We start from the raw sequence: 19,628 nt of genomic DNA on the forward strand, positions 1-19,628 counted from the left end.
GGTTACACAACCCTCACCTTTTGACGGTTTTCACAACCAAAATAAAAATAAAAATAAAATAAAAATAAAAATAAAATAAATGCCAAGATTCTGCAGAACTGATAGATGCGTGTATTCTCTCCCTCCTCACCAGGTAGTCCCTTCCCTCCCAAGCACATTAGGAAACACTGTCTTAGATGGTCTCAGAGAGACCACAGAATTAACATATAGACTTATAAGGATAGTTCAGTTTCCCTCCTGACAGCCTTCAAAGCAAGTCAAAGCTGATTGACAAGTTAGTCACTGGTCAGGTCTTGCAGAGGTATCAGTAATTCAACCTTATTCTGGAGGGCTCACTTATAAAGATGCAAGAGTAAAATTTGCATTTTTAAATGTTAAGCTCTTTGGGACAGTTACTGTCTTATTTTATGTTTGTGCAGTGACAAGTGTGGAGGACCCAATCATGAATGAAGCTTCTGGGTGCTACCGTAAGAAATAATTATAATAAGTGAAAAAACAACTGGTTTCAATGACTTTGTTTTTAAAAAGTCACCAATTGATGTGAAGTTGACATACATATTCTGTTAAACATTTTAAATCTTAATGTTACTAGAGGCAGCATGCTTTATGACAAAGAACTGAAACTCAAGAGATGGCCAACTTTGTACCTTGATTTGTTATGTTACCATGAAAAAGCCACTTACCTACTCAACATGTGAATTTCTACATCTGTAATAACCGGATTCAGAGAGCTTTGTAAAGATCTGTGAAATCTACAGATGAAGTCTGAGTACTTTTATTATACTTATTTTTAAAATATATGTGATTTTACCTTTGAAAATTTTTAAGAAGGGGGGGAAGCCACAATAGAAGATTACATTCTTAACTACGAATAACACCTGCCAGGAGACTATTCAGGCTTTGCTGGTTTAAAGGGAAGCCTCAATGGTAAGCCTGGATCATAATTTTAGCAGGCTTTTATCCTTAGAGAAAAAATGAAATTCAGGTAGATTTCATTATAGGTGGATGAAATTTTCATCTTTATATTCCAATTGGCTATTTAAATTTCCCTCCCACTTCTGTCTTTTCCTCAAATAGCACACCTACTTTCCTCCTCTGCCCCTACTTCGTCTATGGACAACTGTATTTTTGACTCTTGTTTATATCTGAACCATAGAAGACAAACTATTTGACCAGTATAGACAATTAATACAGTGTAAATTGAAACAATTTCTTAAAACATTAAAAATCCATATTTAAGTTTCAGTGTGAGCAAAACCTGCAGGGAAGTTATGGTAAATTCAAATCTTTCTTTACTCGCTAATGATGAATCCCTCCTAAATGTTAAGATTGCAACACAAACAGATGGAATTAAGTGTAAAGCAAGGCAATGCACAGGTAAAGTTTAGACTACTTCAACTCAGTCCCACTGTCATAGCTATTGAAAAACCATGACATTTAAAGTGATTTTGAGTTAAGAACAGAAAATCAAGGATTATGCTGTAAGTCAAGTCTTTTGTTTATACTGTTTGTGATCATTCTAAATATATTTAATTTCCAATTTTACAGTATAGGTCTGTAGTGCAGACCTAGCCTACAGGTGAAAGCCTGGCTCCAGTGAAGTTATGGAAGGTGAGCTTTACCACTGATTTCAATGGGGCCAGGATTTAACCCTAAATATTTATATTTTAATATAAATTAAATGTTTTTTCAGGTCTGTAACAGGGCTAGAAAGGGTTAAGCATCTTGCAGGTTAAAAACCCAAGTTTAACCTTTAAAGACATATTAGAGAAGTATATAAATGGTAATTAGGGCTATTCCTTATTAATACCTAGCATAGCCATGGTAGACAGACTACAGCTTTGAAATGTAAACTTCTATTGTTAAAGAATTGGAAGAAGATAGCGACTGTGGTAGTCTGTTTACCTGTATCTTGTTAGAGGTTAACAATGTAACCAAATGGTTCCTGTCTAGGGCTGTATTCTGTTAATTCAGAGATCAAAAGGAAATATTAACATTTAGATGAATCTTGGGTGTAATAATGTCACTGTCTATATGTCTCTTCAGTTTGTAGTAAACTGTCTATAAACTGCTTAATGGATAATAACTACATGGATTAACATAAGGTAAATTACCAGTGATGTTTAGGAAATACAGTAAAAGCTGTCTTAACCGGTTCTTTATCAACCAGAAAGCTCCATTAACCAGCATTTCTGATCTCTCCCAACACAAATCTTCAATCTAGTATATTGCCCAGGAGGTTATGCAATTGCACATTCTGCACTCTACTTTTATGCAGAAGGCAAGCAAGCAAGCTGATATCAGGAATTTATTCAAAAAAGCAGCTTCTAGGGTGTGTCACAGGACCATTACAGATTCAGCCCGATCTCCTACACCTTCTACATCTACCATGATAATTGATGTTGATAATGATGACCCTGAGACACTATAAGATCCTGGAGTGCCTTCTGAATCATCAAATTATGTTCAGTATAGTTTTAGTGTTGTGTATTTTTAGTGATCTGGGTGTACACCGTACACTGACTATAGTGATATGTAGTTGTGACAAGTTGGATCACATAAACCCCCCAGAGAGCTGCCAACTGATGTGCCAAGACTCCCTCTGCTCCTGTTTTCCCTGCCAGATCAGGACTCCAGCACCGTGTCTTGCTGAGCCAGACACTCCTACCTGCTCCAACACAGACTCAGGGTCTAAATTACTTGCCCCAAAACTGCAGGTTTACCTGAAAGCAACTAACAGAAGTGTGCTTGTCTTTAACACCCAGATGCTCAACTCCCAGTGGGGTCTAAACCAAAAGAAACTCGTTTTACCCTGTATAAACCTTATGCAAGGTAAACTCATAAATTGTTCACCCTCTATAACACTAACAGAGATATACACAGTTGTTTACTCTCCCAGGTATTAGTACATACTCTGAGTTAATTAATAAGTAAAAAATGATTTTATTACATACAGAAAGTGAATTTAAGTGGTTCCAAGTAGTAACAGACAGAACAAAGTAAATCACCAAGCAAAATAAAATGAAATGCACAAATCTATGTCTAATCAAACTGAATACAGATAATCTCAGACTTACAGATGCTTCAGTAAGTTTTTTCCTCAGACTGGACACCTTCCAGGCCTGGGCACAATTCTTTCCCCTGGTACAGCTCTTGCTCCAGCTCAGTGGTAGCTAGGGGATTCTTCATGATGGTTCCTCTCTCCCTTTATTCTGTTCTACCCCTTTATATATCTTCTGCATAAGGCGGGAATCCTTTTGTCCCTCTCTGGGTTCCCACCCTCTCCTTCTCAATGGAAGGACACCAGGTTAAAGATGGATTCCAGTTCAAGTGACATGATCACACGTCATTGCAAGACTTCAAGCCTTCATTCCTCCCAGCCTGACTCACAGGAAAGCCTGCCTGCAAACAGAGCCACGCAGTCAATTGCCCTGGTTAATGGGAGTCATCAAGATTCCAAACCACCATTAATGGCCCACGCTTTGCATAATTACAATAGGCCCTCAGAGTTATATTTCATATTTCTAGTTTCAGACACAAGAGTGATACATTTATACAAATAGGATGATCACACTCAGTAGATAAGCTTTGTAATGATACCTTACAAAAGACCTTTTGCATGAAGCATATTCCAGCTACATTATATTCACTCATTAGCATATTTTTATAAAATCATATAGGCTGTAACGTCACAGTAGTGTCATAAGACAACCTACTGTATAGAAAACTCTACCTGCACTCCAGCTGTAGGAATTATGATACCTACAGACAGATTTCACGATGAATGATAGAAAGGAGCCATGACCGGGACACACCGAGTCAAAGTGAAGGAGCTGCGGAACACCTACCACAAAGCACAGAAAGCAAACAGTCGCTCTGGTGCTGAACCCACAAGCTGCCAATTCTACCACGAGCTGGACGCGATACTTGCTGGTGACCCCACCTCCACTGTGAAGGCCCCTGTGGATATTTTGTTGGCTCGCGTGCCAGCTGACAGTGGATCAAGCCAGGTGGAGGAAATCTTGTACAAAGAGGGGCAGGGGGACCCAGAGTCAGAGGATGACTGGGAGGCCAAAGATGCATGCAGTCAGGAGCTCTTTTCTACCCCAGAGGACCCTAACCAGTCACAGCAGTCGGATCTTGGTGAAGCGCAAACAGGAGAGTAGGCTCCTGGTAAGTGGATCTGATTTTAGAAATTGTTGAAGCAATTTTGGGGGGCAGGAGGGTTTCAGAAAGCAGGTTTGTCTCCCACCTCATGCCTAGATTGAGCAGAGGAATAGGCTGTTGATAGACTCCCTCACTTCATGGGAATCTCCCTCAGAGACCTCCAGGAAACTCTCATGGAAATACTGGGCAATCCACTGCCGCAGGTTCCTCAGCAGATGTTATGTTTCTTACCCCATCAATGGTAACTTTCTCATGCCACTGTGACATCCCAGGGGTGGGGGGGAGACCATTGCTGCACATAGGCAAGCTATGTAGGTGCCAGGACAGAAGCCACAGGCTTGGAGAAGACCCTCCCTTGATTAGCTGCTCACCTTCAGCAGTGAGATATCTTTCATAATGATCACATCCTCTAGAAAGTGTGAGGATAGGAATGATTATCAGGTCCCCCTTACAGTGCTGGCTCTCCCCAAGAGTCATGTGCCCAGTGTACAGCAGGGTGTGGGAAGAATGATTTACCGCTGCTGTGATGGTGCTGCTCATGGGATCCAGCTGAGGTCACTCAGTTAGGGTGAACTGCAAACAAGATGGGGCAGGCAAACCCCAGAAGCTGGTGGTTATTCCAATACTTAGATTAACCAAGCCAGCACAGAACAGCTTCTACAGTACCTCACTGGTTACTCAGAAGTTCAAACACCACAGTTTCCTTAAAGTGCCCAGCCTCAGGCCTCCGTCCAGTCCAGACACACACATCAGACATGATGATGATTACTGAAAATCTTATCTCATCATATAAAAAAAAAAAAAAAAAAAAAAGGTTCTCCTGATCCCAAAGGATCAGCCACATACCCCGGTTCAATTATAACTTAGATCTTACCCAAAATACATGCTATTAGCCAATTCTTATTAAGTAAGCTAAAATGTATTTAAAAAGAAAAGAGAGAGAGTTGGTTAAAAGATCAATATACATACAGATTTGAATTCAATTCTTGAGGTTTAGACATATAGTAGAGATGAGCTTGTAGTTGCCAAACTTTTTTTAGAAATAGTCCATAGGTTATAGTCCAATGTTTATATTCAGGGTGACTCCAGTTAGTGACTGGGAATCTCAATCCTTATGGCTTAAGGTTTCTCCTTCTTGAAACCCAAAGCAGATCTGAGATGAAGCAGGATCGTGTCCCAAGGTTTTTATACATTTTCTGCAGCCTTTTGGCAATAGGCTTAACTTTCCTTCTTCTAAGCATCATGGCAATTAGCACAGGATAATTTATCCATTAAACAGTTCAGATACAGGTTACCATAATCTTCAAAGAGACATATAGACAATAAAACTACTTCACTCTAGTGTCTTCCTAAATGTTAATACTCCTTTTTTGATCTTTGAATCAAAGCTACAGGGATAGACAAGACTTGTTTGCTTACATCACAAGACCTGAGCAAACACCTACCCTTCTATCTCTAACAATGCAGACTTCCATTTCAAAGCTCTATTCATTTACAGATCTTCCTAACAAGTCTCTAAAGTTCACCCATGGGTCAGATCCCTTTGTGAGTTAACGAAGTCTTTCTGGCCCTGTCATCCTTCAATGAGATAGTAGATTAGATTCATAACGTCACACCTGCCCCTGCAGCTACTCTCCATTTTGGGGGTCTTGTGGCTTACTTGCGCTTGCCTGGGGTCAGCCAGTACTCACACACCTGTCACCAACTGGCTGTGTTTTAAAGTACTGAGGGCTTGGCTACACTGGAGAGTTGCAGCGCTGGTGGTGGGTTTACAGAGCTGCAACTTACGCACCGTCCTCACTTGCAAGGCACATACAGTGCTGCATCTCCCTGGCTGCAGCGCTGGCTGTACTCCTGCTCTGCCTGGGGTATAAGAATTGCAGCGCTGGTGATGCAGCACTGCTCCGCAAGTGTGGCCACCAAAAGCGCTGTAATTGGCCTCCGAGGTATACGGAGTATCCCAGAATGCCTGTTCAGCCACTCTGCTGTTTTGTTGTGAATTCTGGGCTCCCGGAGCTGCTTATCTAAAAAACAAACATAGCTCGTTTGCTCGAGCAGAGGCAGGCAGGGCGATTCCTTTGGAATGTTAGTGTTTGCTTGAGGAGAGAAGCAACACGGCGGAGGGGGAGGGGGGAGTCCGTTTTGGAGCAGCGGCTCATCTGGTTTGAAGGCTATTTGCATTTAGTGAATAAAAAAGGGGTGGGGGAAGGGGTCGAAACTTTTAAAATGAGTGAAGATTGGTGCTGTGTATCTTCCAGTCCTTAGAACTGCAAGACAGGGAGCTGACACAGTGTCAGCTCCAAAAATCCACTCTCTGTCTCCCCCACGCTCCCTGTCACACTCCACTCCACTCCCCTCTTTTGAAAAGCATGTTGCAGCCACTTGAATGCTGGGATAGCTGCCCATAATGCACCACTCCCAACAGCATTGCAAATGCTGCAAATGTGGCCACACTGCAGTGCTGGTAGCTGTCAGTGTGGCCACACTGCAGCGCTTTCCCTACACAGCTATACGAAGACAGCTGTAACTCCCAGCGCTGTACAGTTGTAAGTGTAGCCATACCCTGAATCAGTCTTCTCTGTGTTGCAAATAATATTGCTTCCGTAAGATGTATCATTTAAACTTCACAGAGATGACCTTTGGAGCCCAGCCTCCCTCTTTGTTATCAGTGGCAGAACTGGCTGCACAGATTTAGAAAGTGGCCACGAAGAATTAAGGAGGACTCTCTCTGTGAGGTTACGATGCACTCCGCTGCCAAGAAACAGGAATTGAAGGCATGGCAGGACAGTGATAAGAGGGACCGAAAGTAGAATGCGGCACACCAGAAAGAAGCCACACAGCAGCTCTTAAACGTTATAGAGCACCAAGTGGACATGCTGCTGGCAATATTAGCTCTTCAAGCCGAGCAGCTCCACACCCACCCTCCCCTGCAGCCGCTATTCTAAAACACTTTCACACGTGCCCCACACGCACATTGTTATCAACCTCCTGGCTCCACTCTCTACCCACAGCAATCCGCTCCTTCCTCCTCACAGTCCAGCACTGTGGATTCCCACTACCCACTGCACTCAACACCCATCCCACTGCAGTTTGGCCTTGCTGAAGTACAGAGAGTTTGAGATAGAGCAGAGATCTCCAAAGTTTTAGGCTAATGCCATAGCCACTGGCCATCCTTCCTCTATAGGTATTTGTTTCTTCAAGGGAACCCCTTCTCTATGCTGTGGTTGGTCTTTGCAATCAGATCGGTAATCCTCTCCAAAAGCAACGGAGGAGTCCTTGTGGCACCTGAGAGACTAACAAATGTATTTGGGCATAAATAGCTTATGCCCAAATAAATTTGTTAGTCGCTCAGGTGCCACAAGGACTCCTCACTGCTTTTACTGATACAGACTAACACAGCTACCCCTCTGAAACGTCTCCAAAAGGAAACTGTGTGGTTTGGGGGGTCTACTGCCCCGTTCCAAACCTTCTGAAAGAGAGGAAACAAAAGTCTTGAGTTAGCCAGATCTTATTCTGGCATCTTAAAACCAACCACCAGACTCACAAGTATATCCCCAATAAAGTACAGTAATGGCTACAGTAAAAGGCCAGATCTGGAGCTCTATTCACCACAGCCCTCTCAGTCCATTGGGTATAAAATCTCTGCTTCTCAGTAGTTTACAGAGATAGTTTCTCTACCCAGCAAAGCACATTCTGATTGCTCTCTTAGTCCACGTCCAGGCTAACCCGTGGCATCGGCGGGTTAAAATCGATTGCTCGGGGATCGATATATCGCATCTAGTCTGGACGCGATGTATCGATCCCCGAGCGCGCTTACATCGATTCCGGAACTCCATCAACCCGAACGGAGTTCCGGAATCGACACGGAGAGCCGCGGACATCGATGCCGCGCCGTCCAGACGGGTGAGTACCTCGATTTTAGAAATTTGACTTCAGCTACGTTATTCCCGTAGCTGAAGTTGCGTATCTAAAAAATTGATTTTAATACCTAGTCTGGATGTGGCCTTACTTTCTCCTGACCGAGCCCCAGCAATTCCAAAATGATTTTTCAAAGGCTTTTATAACAAGAGCAGCTAGAGCTAAAACAACAATGATGTAACTGCAGTTTCTTAAGCGTGTCAAACACCAGTTTCGAATGGCATATGAGAGTAATCTCAGTTCATGATATGCCAGCTGCTACAATAATGTCAGAACTGAAATAGGAAAAGCAACAAAGCATGTTAGGAAAGGAGTGTTATTTTTAAAAGGTGTGATGTTTTATAAACTGCTATTACCAGAAATACCTCAACAAATTACAAATGCTTTCAGGACCAGGAAACGTTTCTGAGCATTGACCCATGACCAGTGAAAAGACAAAGTGTCAACAATGAAAAACATATATCCCTCCTCTTGATGATTTATTTAATAAAATTATAAACAAAATTAGTATTCTTCTGAGTATTTGAACTAGTCATCTTAAATTAGCAAATACACCAAGAACATATGTATCTTACTAAAATAGTTGTAATGCTTAAAAGTGAGAAAATGGAAATGGGAAGTAATCATCTAACATGAAAAGCAGTATAATAGCACAGGTGCAGGTTTGAAAACTAAGCTGATCAATTTCTATACCAGACACTTTTTTCTGTAACTTTGCATGGAGTTTCTTTTCTCAGAAAAGACAAATCTCATTTTAGCTGTCTTACTAACTGTATTTGCAATGCTAGATAGAGACTATTCCAGTACCCTAAAAATCAAGACAAATGCTGACGTAAGTGTAACTCATCCCACTGATTTCACTGGAAGCCAGACAGCTCAGTGGTTTGTGCATTGGCCTGCTAAACCCAGGGTTGTGAGCTCAATCCTTGGGGGAGCCATTTAGGAAGCTGGGGCAAAAATCTGGGGATTGGTCCTGCTTTGAGCAGCGGGGGTTGGACTAGATGACCTAGGTCCCTTCCAACCCTGATATTCTATGATTCTAGAAGACATCAAGGTCACATGGTATTCAAGAGAGTTGATTACAAATCTAGGTAAATTTACCTTCCAAGTTAAAGATAGCATGATTTTCAGCTCTCTTTAGCTGAAATTGTTAAGCATTTGTAGATACATGCAGAATTAGCACACTATAACAAACCTACATATAATTTTCAAGATGTTAAGAAATACCATTTCATTTGGTGGGGGAGGTGAAATCACAGTCCACACAATAGTACATTTCTCCAGTTTTCTTTTCTGGGCTCTCAAACAAAACACAGTCTTGCCACCCCACAGGGACTTGTCTTAGCCTTATCTCCAGGACTGTATTATCCCTACAGCCCTTATTCTAGAGCTTCATAGCCTTCCCCAGACTGCTCCAGGAAGTTACCCCTATCTGGCAGAAGGCCTGAGATGGTTAAAGAGATCCGTTCACTGACCTTGTGTCTCTCCTGTCTCACCCACTGTTCAGGAAACCTTATATCTAGGGCCCTATCAATTTCACAGCCGTGAAAAACGTGTCACAGAACGTGAAATAAGCTCTTGAAATCTTATCTCCCCTGAGCTGCTGGGAGTGACTTGTCCTTCCCCTGCAAGGCCACTCTGGAAGGGGCATGGGGGTTGGAGGGTCAGACCCACCTCCAGGTATCTCCCCCTGCTGCAGGAAGATCCGGTGCTTGGCAGCAGCCCCAGAAGTTCCTTCAGCCGGGGGAGGCTTGTGGTCCAATCGCTCCCTTGCTGCTGGGAGTGCCCTAGAGAGGGGCTGGGCTGGGGAGGGACAGGATTTGTCCTTCTCCTGCACAGCTGTTCTCAGGGAGGAGATCAGCCCCGAGCTTCCTGCAGCATGAGGAGTTACACAGAGGTGGGTCTGATCTCCCACCTGAGAGCAGCCATGAAGGGAAAGGACAAGTCCAGTCTCCTGCTGGCCCAGCCAGGACTAGCAACTAGGATTCCCTAGCTGGGGCACTCCCAGCAGCACAGGGGAGATTAGACCCACCTTCATTTCCAGGAACCTCCTGCAGCCACAGGAAGCTATGAGGCTGCTGCCTTCAAAGCCCAGAAATGTGGGTGGCAATCCCATGACCCCTATACAACAGGTTTGTGACCTCTCCCTCCCTCCCCAACAACCCCTTTTTCAGTCAGGACCACCATGGATACAACACACTGAAATTTCAGATTTAAACATCTGAAACATGGAATTTTCAAATCCTAGGACCATGAAATTGACCAGAATGGACCCTGAATTTGGTACGGCCCTACTTATATGCAACTGCCTGCAGACACATGACATCTCCCAGTGTTAAAGAGCCCAAGGGCTGTAACAAGTGCATGTTTCCTAAGACTCAGAGATTCTAACATCTCTCAACATTGTTATTTTACTGTTACATGCTACCAAGAAATCCATTCCAACAGTTTGTGACAAAGGAACCACTAGCAATGCTGCTTAACAGATGGACACGCAACAGGATCAAGACTTCCGCACTTGCTTTTTGAGCAGATTCACTTATTCACTAGAGGCAATTGTTAATCTGAAATAGGTTTAAACAGTATTTGCAAGCATGATGTATAGATGCTGATTTCCAAAATTATAAAAAGACTAAAGTTAGAGTCCCTTGTCTCTTCTTGTTTTATGGCACTGACAGGCTGAGCAGCACCTTCATCACATAACATGCCAGCTGACTGGCAAAATGGCAATTTCCTATTTCGTTATTTTGTATTCTATTTAAGACAATTTAAAATTAGCACTGATTTACTCTTCTTTGTACTGAAAGGAAGTGCAGCTTTCTTTTAAACATTGCAATGTGTGCTAACTGGAAACAAATCTACCAGCTGCTGCTGACTCCTCCTGGGCAGTTTGCCTGGATCACTGGCAATATGCTCATGAGAACACTTTAAAGATACCTGTATAATTTCTCATATAAAAAAGGTTTCACTATATTTTGATTACAGTTGCTAAATGTAGGAAATAAAGCTATTCCAGGAAAAGAGGACTGTCTAGATTTACAATGAATGGCTGAGACACGAAGGGAGAAATGGCTCTTGGGATCTCACTGAGTCAGATTAACAATTTTCATTTGTAAAATGTTTGAAGTGCATGTTAGACAGTTATCGATGCCTCCTTGGAATGCATGTACAACTTTCTAGCACAATGGCTATTTCTATATGTGTCAAAGTATATTTTGCATTGACTGCTGTATGCTCATTCCCTAACAACACATACCTATTTCAAAATTAGAAAATTTCCAACAAGAATTTAATACTACTCTCCATACAAGATATAATTTTCAGGGGAATATTTTTATGAGTGCACCACAGTACAAGGAAATATCTATCTTCAGTACATATTCACCCCCATTACTGTAGTATGAGACCACCACAAAGTCTTTTGTGTCTTTATCTTCACAACACCCCAGTGAGGCAGGGAAGTAATATCCCCATGTTACAGTTGCAGAACGGACGCACAGGAAGATTAAAGGCTTGTCTACACCAGTGATTCTTAACTAGGGGTACGTGTGCCCCTGGGGTTACACAGAGGTCTTCCAGGGGTATTCAACTCATCTAGATCAGGGTTTCTCAATCTGGGGGTTGCAGCTCCAAAGTGGGGGGGTTAGGACAGGTTTAGGGGAGTCAAAAGTACAGGGCCGACATTAGGGGGTGGCAAGTAAGGCAACTGCTCTGGGCCCCATGTCACAGGTTGTCTCATGAAGCTAAGTTACATGTTTCTGCTCAGCTGCCTGGTACTCAGGTTTCAGACAAAGCTCACAGTGAAAAACAGCCTCAAGTATCACACTGAAATGCAAGTATAATATTCATATTCCAATCAATTTCTTTTATAAGTATATGGTAAAAATGAGAAAGTGAGCAATTTTTCACTTATAGTGTGCTGTGACACTTCTGCATTTTTAGGTCTGAATTTTTAGGTGAAACTTGGGGTACTCAAGACAAATCAGACTCCTGAAAGGGGTACAGTAGTCTGGAAAAGAGGAGAACCACTAGTCTACTCTATAGAGCTTTAGCCAACATAACTATGCTGGCAGAGCCCCCTAGTGTTGACACAACATAAACCAGCAGAAGTTACTCTGCCATAGCTACACCACCTCCCTTAACAACATTAGGGATCTATAATAGGGGTTCTGCCAGTGGAGCTACATCATCTAAGGGTGCAATTTTCTCCACACTCTTAGCTAACACAGTATGCCAGATAAACTTCATAGCTTAGACCAGGCCCAAGTCACTTGCACAAGGTCACACAGGAAGTCTGTGGAAGGGCAGGAAATTGAACCTGGGTCTCCCACACCTCCAGTTAACACCCCAGCCACCAGATCATTATAGAAGCCATTATACCTATGAAAACCAAGAGGGAATATCTACTCTAAAAGACAGAATTTCAGGTTTCACAAACTGCACCACAGAACATGAAACACTATGCCAGGGGCTCGCAGAAAGGCAACCAGACTGGGTGGCTCCAGTAGCCTGTTGCTATGAGGAGGTTTGGTCTGCAAGACTCCAATAAATTGCAGAATCAAATCAGGGCCGGTGTAACCACTAGGTGAACTACGCAGCCGCCTAAGGCACCAAGATTTCGGGGCACCAAAAAGTGGTGACCAAAAATATATATATTATTTATTTATTTTTACACTACAGTAGTCATTGTTGAAAGTTTATAATAAGCAATGCTCTGGTGGGAGGGAAAAGAAAAGGGAGCGAGGGTGCAAGGTAGAAATTTCGCCTAGGGCAAAAAATATCCTTGCACCAGCCCTGAATCAAATTGACAGATATTAGTTCAAAGAGGACTGATCAGACTACGCAAATAGGTCATTTCAAACCAGCTTGCACGGTACATTAATAGGTGTTATCTTAAATTGCTTTGTAATAGGATACATATTTGGAGTGGAGGGTTTGGGTTTTTTTTTTTTCCCTTTACCCTGACTTAAAAGACCACTTTGGTGTTCAATAAAAACATGATAGTTAAAAAGCGTTTAACAGAAAGCTCAAATATTGCTACCAAAAGCAATTTACCAGGAGAATCTCTATGCTGTTATTTGGCATAATGAAGTTTGCCAGCAATTTTCTTTAAATAGTTCAATTTTCGACTCAAGTTATATTAGGAAGTACAATTAATCAAGTATTTAACGGTACTCAAAAGAACAGTAGTCCCTCAATATTACAACTGCAATTTAAGATTTTCTTAACATTTGAATACTGTGTATTTTTGTTGTGTTACATGAAATAGACTGTAGGCGTTCCAAAATCTAAAACGCATCTTGATACATGTCATTTAAACTTTAGTTCTATGGCGCTTACTAGCTAAAAAAGCTTATTAATAAGTGCATTTTTCAGTTAATACTCTGCTATTCAGTGATATTAATTCCAATGTCCAGTTACTATATTCTTTCTGGTACTATTTCTGGCAATGCGCCAAACGAGAAGCGGTTATAATATTCTTAGGATTTTTCATGATGTGTTAGTTCTAACATTTTTTCATATTGTATTGCTACACATGAATTTGTTAGTCTCTAAGGTGCCACAAAGACTCCTCGCTGTTTTGACATTAAATTGTGTTCAGTATTTCTCTAGCAATATGCCACTACTACTTCAGAAACTTTCTACACATCCATACATTTGGGGCACATTGCTTGGTAAATGTAGTCCCAATTGATGAAATAAAATAAGTTGTTCTCAGCAATCTGATATGGTAATCAACCAATGTATTCTTTAAATAAGAACACGTACTGAAGTCAAAATATAATGCTACTCAGCACATCTCTCTGCACAATGCATTAGCATCAACAATAAAGTCAACATTTCTCTGAAATAATATTTATTATCTTATGCAAATTTACACTGCAAGTATTCGGCAGACGATACCTTATGATGAACAAAAGAAGTGGCTCTTATTTTAAACAATATTTCAGGAGTACAAATGTGTAGGAAAAACAGATACGTTTAGCTTCACAAGGCTAAAATGATTTTTTTTAACGAAAACTTAAAATCTGCAGTTGTTGGCACTCATCCAGGGAAAGTCTCCTATTTGTTCTGTGCAAGTGGATTTTTCTATTTCTGTTTATAAGTGCTCTTTATTCTTTGTCATTCCTTTAGCTAATTCAGATGTTTTACTAGCTGCATGGAATTTAATTAAATATCAATAAATGTACTATTTAAAATGTTCACCTGCTCATAGACTCATAGACTCATAATGGGCCTTAAGGAATCACAGCACTTAACGCAAATTAGAAAGGGGTTCAATGCACAATAGAATCTGGCATCTATATTCCAAAAATAACTCCTTAGAATTTATGAGGCTGACATAAATGGTGATTGTTTTGAGACTGCTGACGAGATCTTCAGAGTTGCCCTGCATGTAGTTTCCCATTACCTCTACAATATTGGTTGCGGAAAAAGTCCACTCCTCTTTTCAGCGCTCAAGTCAGAGATATTTTAAAACACAAATCATTTGTTGTTTGCCTTGAAAGATAATTCCGTGATATTTAATATTATTACTAGAACATGATGTACAGTTGACAATATTTGACAGTTTCAGCCTCATAGGGAGCACTGAGGCTCAGGGCTTCAGCCCCATGGCTCCGTTACTGGCTTCTGCCCCACAGTGTGGGGCGGGACTCAGGGCTCCCCATGGCTCCACTCCCGGTTTCAGCCAGCGGAGGGTGCACCAGGGCTCAAGCTGGGAACAGAAACATGGGGCTGAAGCCCTGCGTCCTGGCGCTTGCCCCAGTCTAAAGCCTTGATCCCCACTGCTCCTGAGGGTCAGAAGCCCCAATCCCTCCCTCCAACCCCATGGCTGCTGCACCAACCCCCTACGGCTGAAGCCCTGAACCCCAGCACTAAAGCCCCAATGCAGTACAGTATTTGCTGTTTTGTTTTGCTTTTTCGGTCTCCCCAGCTGCTTGATTACTTCCAGTTCCACAGGGTGGCCAGTTGACCAGTAAGTCCATAACTCTGGTGGTCGTATCTTCGAGGTTCTACTGTACCCTTCTTTACTATCCCCCAGAAGTCCCTCCATCTCCTCCTGAAAACTGTTTAGTTTGGTCTCCTAACATTTTTAGTTGTCTTATATTCTCTACAGTTAAAGTCCCATGTTACAGACTCACTCCTGTTACAGACTGAGAACTGAATGAGGTTCCTCCAGAATGTCACTACAGCTTCTTTAAACGAAGAAGATAGGTGGGAAGAGAGCATCTAATAGTGCTTTAAGAGAAGTGATATTTCCACTATAATTTAAGTTAATTTGTCTGCTAGGAACAACAAACTCACTTCTATTCCATACAAAGCAATTAAGAATACCTGCTAAAAGCCCTAAATATTAAACTTTGTGTGTTTTATTTTACCTTCTTAAGCAATGGTAACAAGTTTAGGAACCCTCATATCCAAAAGGTAATAAATATGTATACATTAATAGCTCATCTTAAATGGCCCAATTCCAGAAGTTTTAACTTTGGCCACATATTATGATAGTCACATGTAGGATCAATGAGTCCTGAAAGACTATAGGATACACCAATTCAAAGCAGCCCAAGATCCTGCCAAAACAGATGCAAAACTGCACATATCTCCACTGGTGCAATGATCAACATTTCCCCCAACATATCTTTCAAGTGTCCTGTACACGCTTATCACAACATGTGGTATACCTTATCCAGTGCAGCAAGTGCCCAACAACAACTATGTGGGTGAAACCAGACAATACATTCTTAAATGAACTCACACAGAACAATGATACAAGGCAAAATACACCACATCACCTGTAGATGAAAACTTTTAATAGAATGATCACTCCATGTTTGACCTCTCAGTTCAAAAGAAACTTGCACAGCACCTTCAAAAAATTTTGCTGGACACCAAACATCACAGACTCAATAGCAGGGGTCAGCAACCTATGGCACGCGGTTGGCAGTGGGCTGAGCAGGCCAGCAGCTCAGACCCCGGCTGGCAAGGGGCCAGCAGACGGAACCGAAACCCAGCCGGAGCCCAGAGCCGGCCAATGCTGGGGCGCAGCGCGTGGCGCACTCCCAGCTGGGGGACTGCTGGCTGCCAGAACTCTCCTGCAGGCTGGCGGCTAAAGCAGCAGGCAGTAAGGCAAGTGAAAGGGGCCGGCGGGAGGCATGGTGAAGGTGTCCACGTCCCAGCCTGTCCTGCTGCCTCTCTCTCACCACTGTGGCTGGACACCAGAGCACTGCAGGCATGTGCCATCCCTCGGCCCCTGAGGGAAGGGAGTGGCAGGGCAGAGGGTTTTCTGCAGGGCCAGTCCTAGTGTTTTTGCCGCCCAGAGCAGAAAAAAAAAAAAAAAAAAAAAAGCCATGATCGTGATCTGCGGCAGCTCTACCACCACCGCTTCAGTCTTCGGCGGCTGGTCCTTCCCTCAGTGAGGGACCCGCCGCTGAAGAACCGGATGTGCCCCCGCTCCTCTGTTGGCCGCTCCAAGCACCTGCTTGCCAGGCTGGTGCCTGAAACCAGCTAGTCTTCTGCCACCACCCTCATTTGCCTGTAGATGCAGTGCCTCCACACAGCTGGCCCACAGCTCCCTTGGCAGAAACAGGAACAGCATGAGGCAGGGACCCATCCACTATCCAGATAACCCAGCCGCAACAGGGACCGTCCCATGCCAGCCTCAAGTCACCATCCCCCTGGGACTTCCCCCTACAGCCCCAACCTCCTGCCCTGAACCCCTCATGCCACTCATCCCTGACTCCTACACCCCCCATGCTCCTAGCCCTGACTCTTGCACCACCCACATCCCCACCCCGCTCTCCCTGCACTCCAACCCCTTGCTCTGAGTGCTTCCCCACACACATCCCAGCCCGAGCTCCTCCCCCGTGAGGGGGGATTGTAATATGACAGTACCGTAAGAAATTTAAGTTACTTTTACCCCTGCCGGACCAGCAGTGGACTGAGCGGGGCCAGTGGCAGGTTGAGAGGCTCAGCCCGCTGCCAGTCTGGGGTTCTGGCCACTAGCCCCCCTGCCAGCCGGTGTCCAGACTTCCAATCCCACTCAGCCCACTGCTGGCCTGGGGTACCAGCAGCCAGCCCGGGGCTCTGCTCCTGGCCTCAGCCACTCCCTGCTGTGGCGCACATTGGAAAACTCAGCAAGGAAAAGGATCACACTAAACTGATAAGATCGGCATTTTAATTTTATTTTAAATGAAGCTTCTTAAATATTTAAAAAACCTTATTTACTTTAAATACAATAGTTTATTTATATAATATAGTCTTATAGAGAAAGACCTAAAAACATGAAAATGTACTGCCGGCACGCAGAACCTTAAATTAGGCTGAATAAATGAAGACTCGGTACAGCACTTCTGAAAGGTTGCTAACTCCAGCTCAATAGACACTGGTTTTATGTCTCATTACAATAATCTATAACCCACTAACTGCCCTTTGTCCTACAGCTACAGAAGTGTTAACTGCCCACTTGGCCTTAAACAGTCTATTGCAACGTATGTTAACTCTTTATGCTTAAAAATCTGTTCCACCTTGTGCTCAGTGTCAGAGCCAAATACCTTTCCCATACCTGAAGAAGAGCTCCGAGTAAATCTGTCCCCTTCATAAACACCAAACTCACTTTCTCTTTTTCATATCCTGGGACCAACAGGACTTCAGCACCATGGCAAACAAATTCACATTTGGCATAAAACCCAAATTTTATTTATAAACTTTTGTAAAACCAGCCCAAGTTTTTTTAATCTTTATTTTGTTTTAAGCTCCAACTGCATATTCCTCAGTAGTGTTTGAAATCCAAACATGAAAACACTAAGACCGCCAAAGTGTTCATCCAACAGTTTCGAAAGTGAAACTGACAATTGATTTATCATGGCCAAGAGAAAGGAAACTCGAACAGTAAGAGCTCTAAACTGGATTTTTAAAATGCTTAATGTCTACTAATCCATACTTGTTAACAATTTTAATAAGGACATTGTTCTCAAATGATTTTCCGCTGACAGCGTCCCTATAATACATCCTACCCTCACAAATATGCCGGCAGGGGAAGCAATCTGGAAGCCAGGGGCACTAAAAGCTCACAGAAAGCAGCCAGTCGAGATACCGGTGACTACACACAGAGCAAAGGCTCCAGCACAGGTTGCATGAAACTGACAGCCCAGCGCCGGCGGCTGGGCACGGAGTACCGGGAGGAGCCCAGAGACCCCCACACAGACACACTGGGACAGCTACGGCCGGGCTCTGCTCCCGGCTCCACTGAGCGAGCCGCTGCCCCCAAGCTCCGGGGAGCGTCACTAAAGAGCGCCCCAGACCCTGCGCACCGGCCGGGCGAGCTCATCCCCGCTGCCCAGGGCGGTGGGGGAGGGGGAGAAAGCGAGCGAGCTCCACTGCAGTTAGGGAAACTGAGGCACGGGGAGGGGCGCCGGTTATACTCAGCCCTACGGAGCGAGCGCGCCCCATCAGCCAGGTGGCCACAGGGCTGCGGGCCGGGCGGGCTCCGAGAAAAGCCGCGTCCCCCGCCGCCCCGTGGGCAGGAGAACAAAGCCCCACCCCCGGGAGGACAGGACACCCGTCCCCAGCGCGTCCCCGCTCAGGAGACCCATGGCGGGACCCAGGCACTCCCTGCCACCCCCTCCCACGAGATCCCAACCGCTCACCTGCCTTCCGGCTGCCGCGAAGAGCACAGCGCTAGACGTGCGGCACTGCCGTAAAGCGAGGGAGAGCGGGAGGGGGCAACTGAGGGAGAGCGATAGTAGATCCGCCGGAACGCCACGCCCCCGGGCCGGCCTTCCGCACTGTTACGTTCATACCGTATTGACCACTGCCCACGCGCAGCACCCTGTTTGCTGATCCCGGCTCGCAGGTAGCGATCTCACTGCTCCGTGCACCGTTCTCCAAAGCTCACTGCCCTGCTGTGCCCTACCCCTGCTATTCCCTGTCCCCACCGCCACACCTGTCCCCTACCCAGCTATTCCCTGTCCCCATCGCCACACCTGTCCCCTACCCAGCTATTCCCTGTCCCCACCGCCACACCTGTCCCCTACCCCTGCTATTCCCTGTCCCCACCGCCACACCTGTCCCCTACCCCTGCTATTCCCTGTCCCCACCGCCACACCTGTCCCCTACCCAGCTATTCCCTGTCCCCACCGCCACACCTGTCCCCTACCCCTGCTATTCCCTGTCCCCACCGCCACACCTGTCCCCTACCCCTGCTATTCCCTGTCCCCACCGCCACACCTGTCCCCTACCCCTGCTATTCCCTGTCCCACCGCCACACCTGTCCCCTACCCAGCTATTCCCTGTCCCCACCGCCACACCTGTCCCCTACCCCTGCTATTCCCTGTCCCCACCGCCACACCTGTCCCCTACCCCTGCTATTCCCTGTCCCCACCGCCACACCTGTCCCCTACCCAGCTATTCCCTGTCCCCACCGCCACACCTGTCCCCTACCCAGCTATTCCCTGTCCCCACCGCCACACCTGTCCCCTACCCCTGCTATTCCCTGTCCCCACCGCCACACCTGTCCCCTACCCAGCTATTCCCTGTCCCCA

General features: G+C 44.6%; 1 protein-coding gene across 1 annotated transcript in view; it reads right to left on the reverse strand.

Annotated features, from left to right (window-relative positions):
* The window catches only part of ASCC3 (activating signal cointegrator 1 complex subunit 3), a 544,482-nt gene extending 525,665 nt beyond the window's left edge, over window positions 1-18,817 (reverse strand). Inside the window, exon 1 of the mRNA XM_030556009.1 lies at window positions 18,735-18,817. The gene's annotated coding sequence lies outside the window, so the exon portion shown is untranslated. The remainder of the gene's footprint in view (window positions 1-18,734) is intronic.
* Between the last annotated feature and the right edge of the window lie 811 nt (window positions 18,818-19,628).

Source organism: Gopherus evgoodei, chromosome 3 (genome assembly GCF_007399415.2).
Source record: "Gopherus evgoodei ecotype Sinaloan lineage chromosome 3, rGopEvg1_v1.p, whole genome shotgun sequence".
Taxonomy (NCBI): Eukaryota; Metazoa; Chordata; order Testudines; family Testudinidae; genus Gopherus; species Gopherus evgoodei.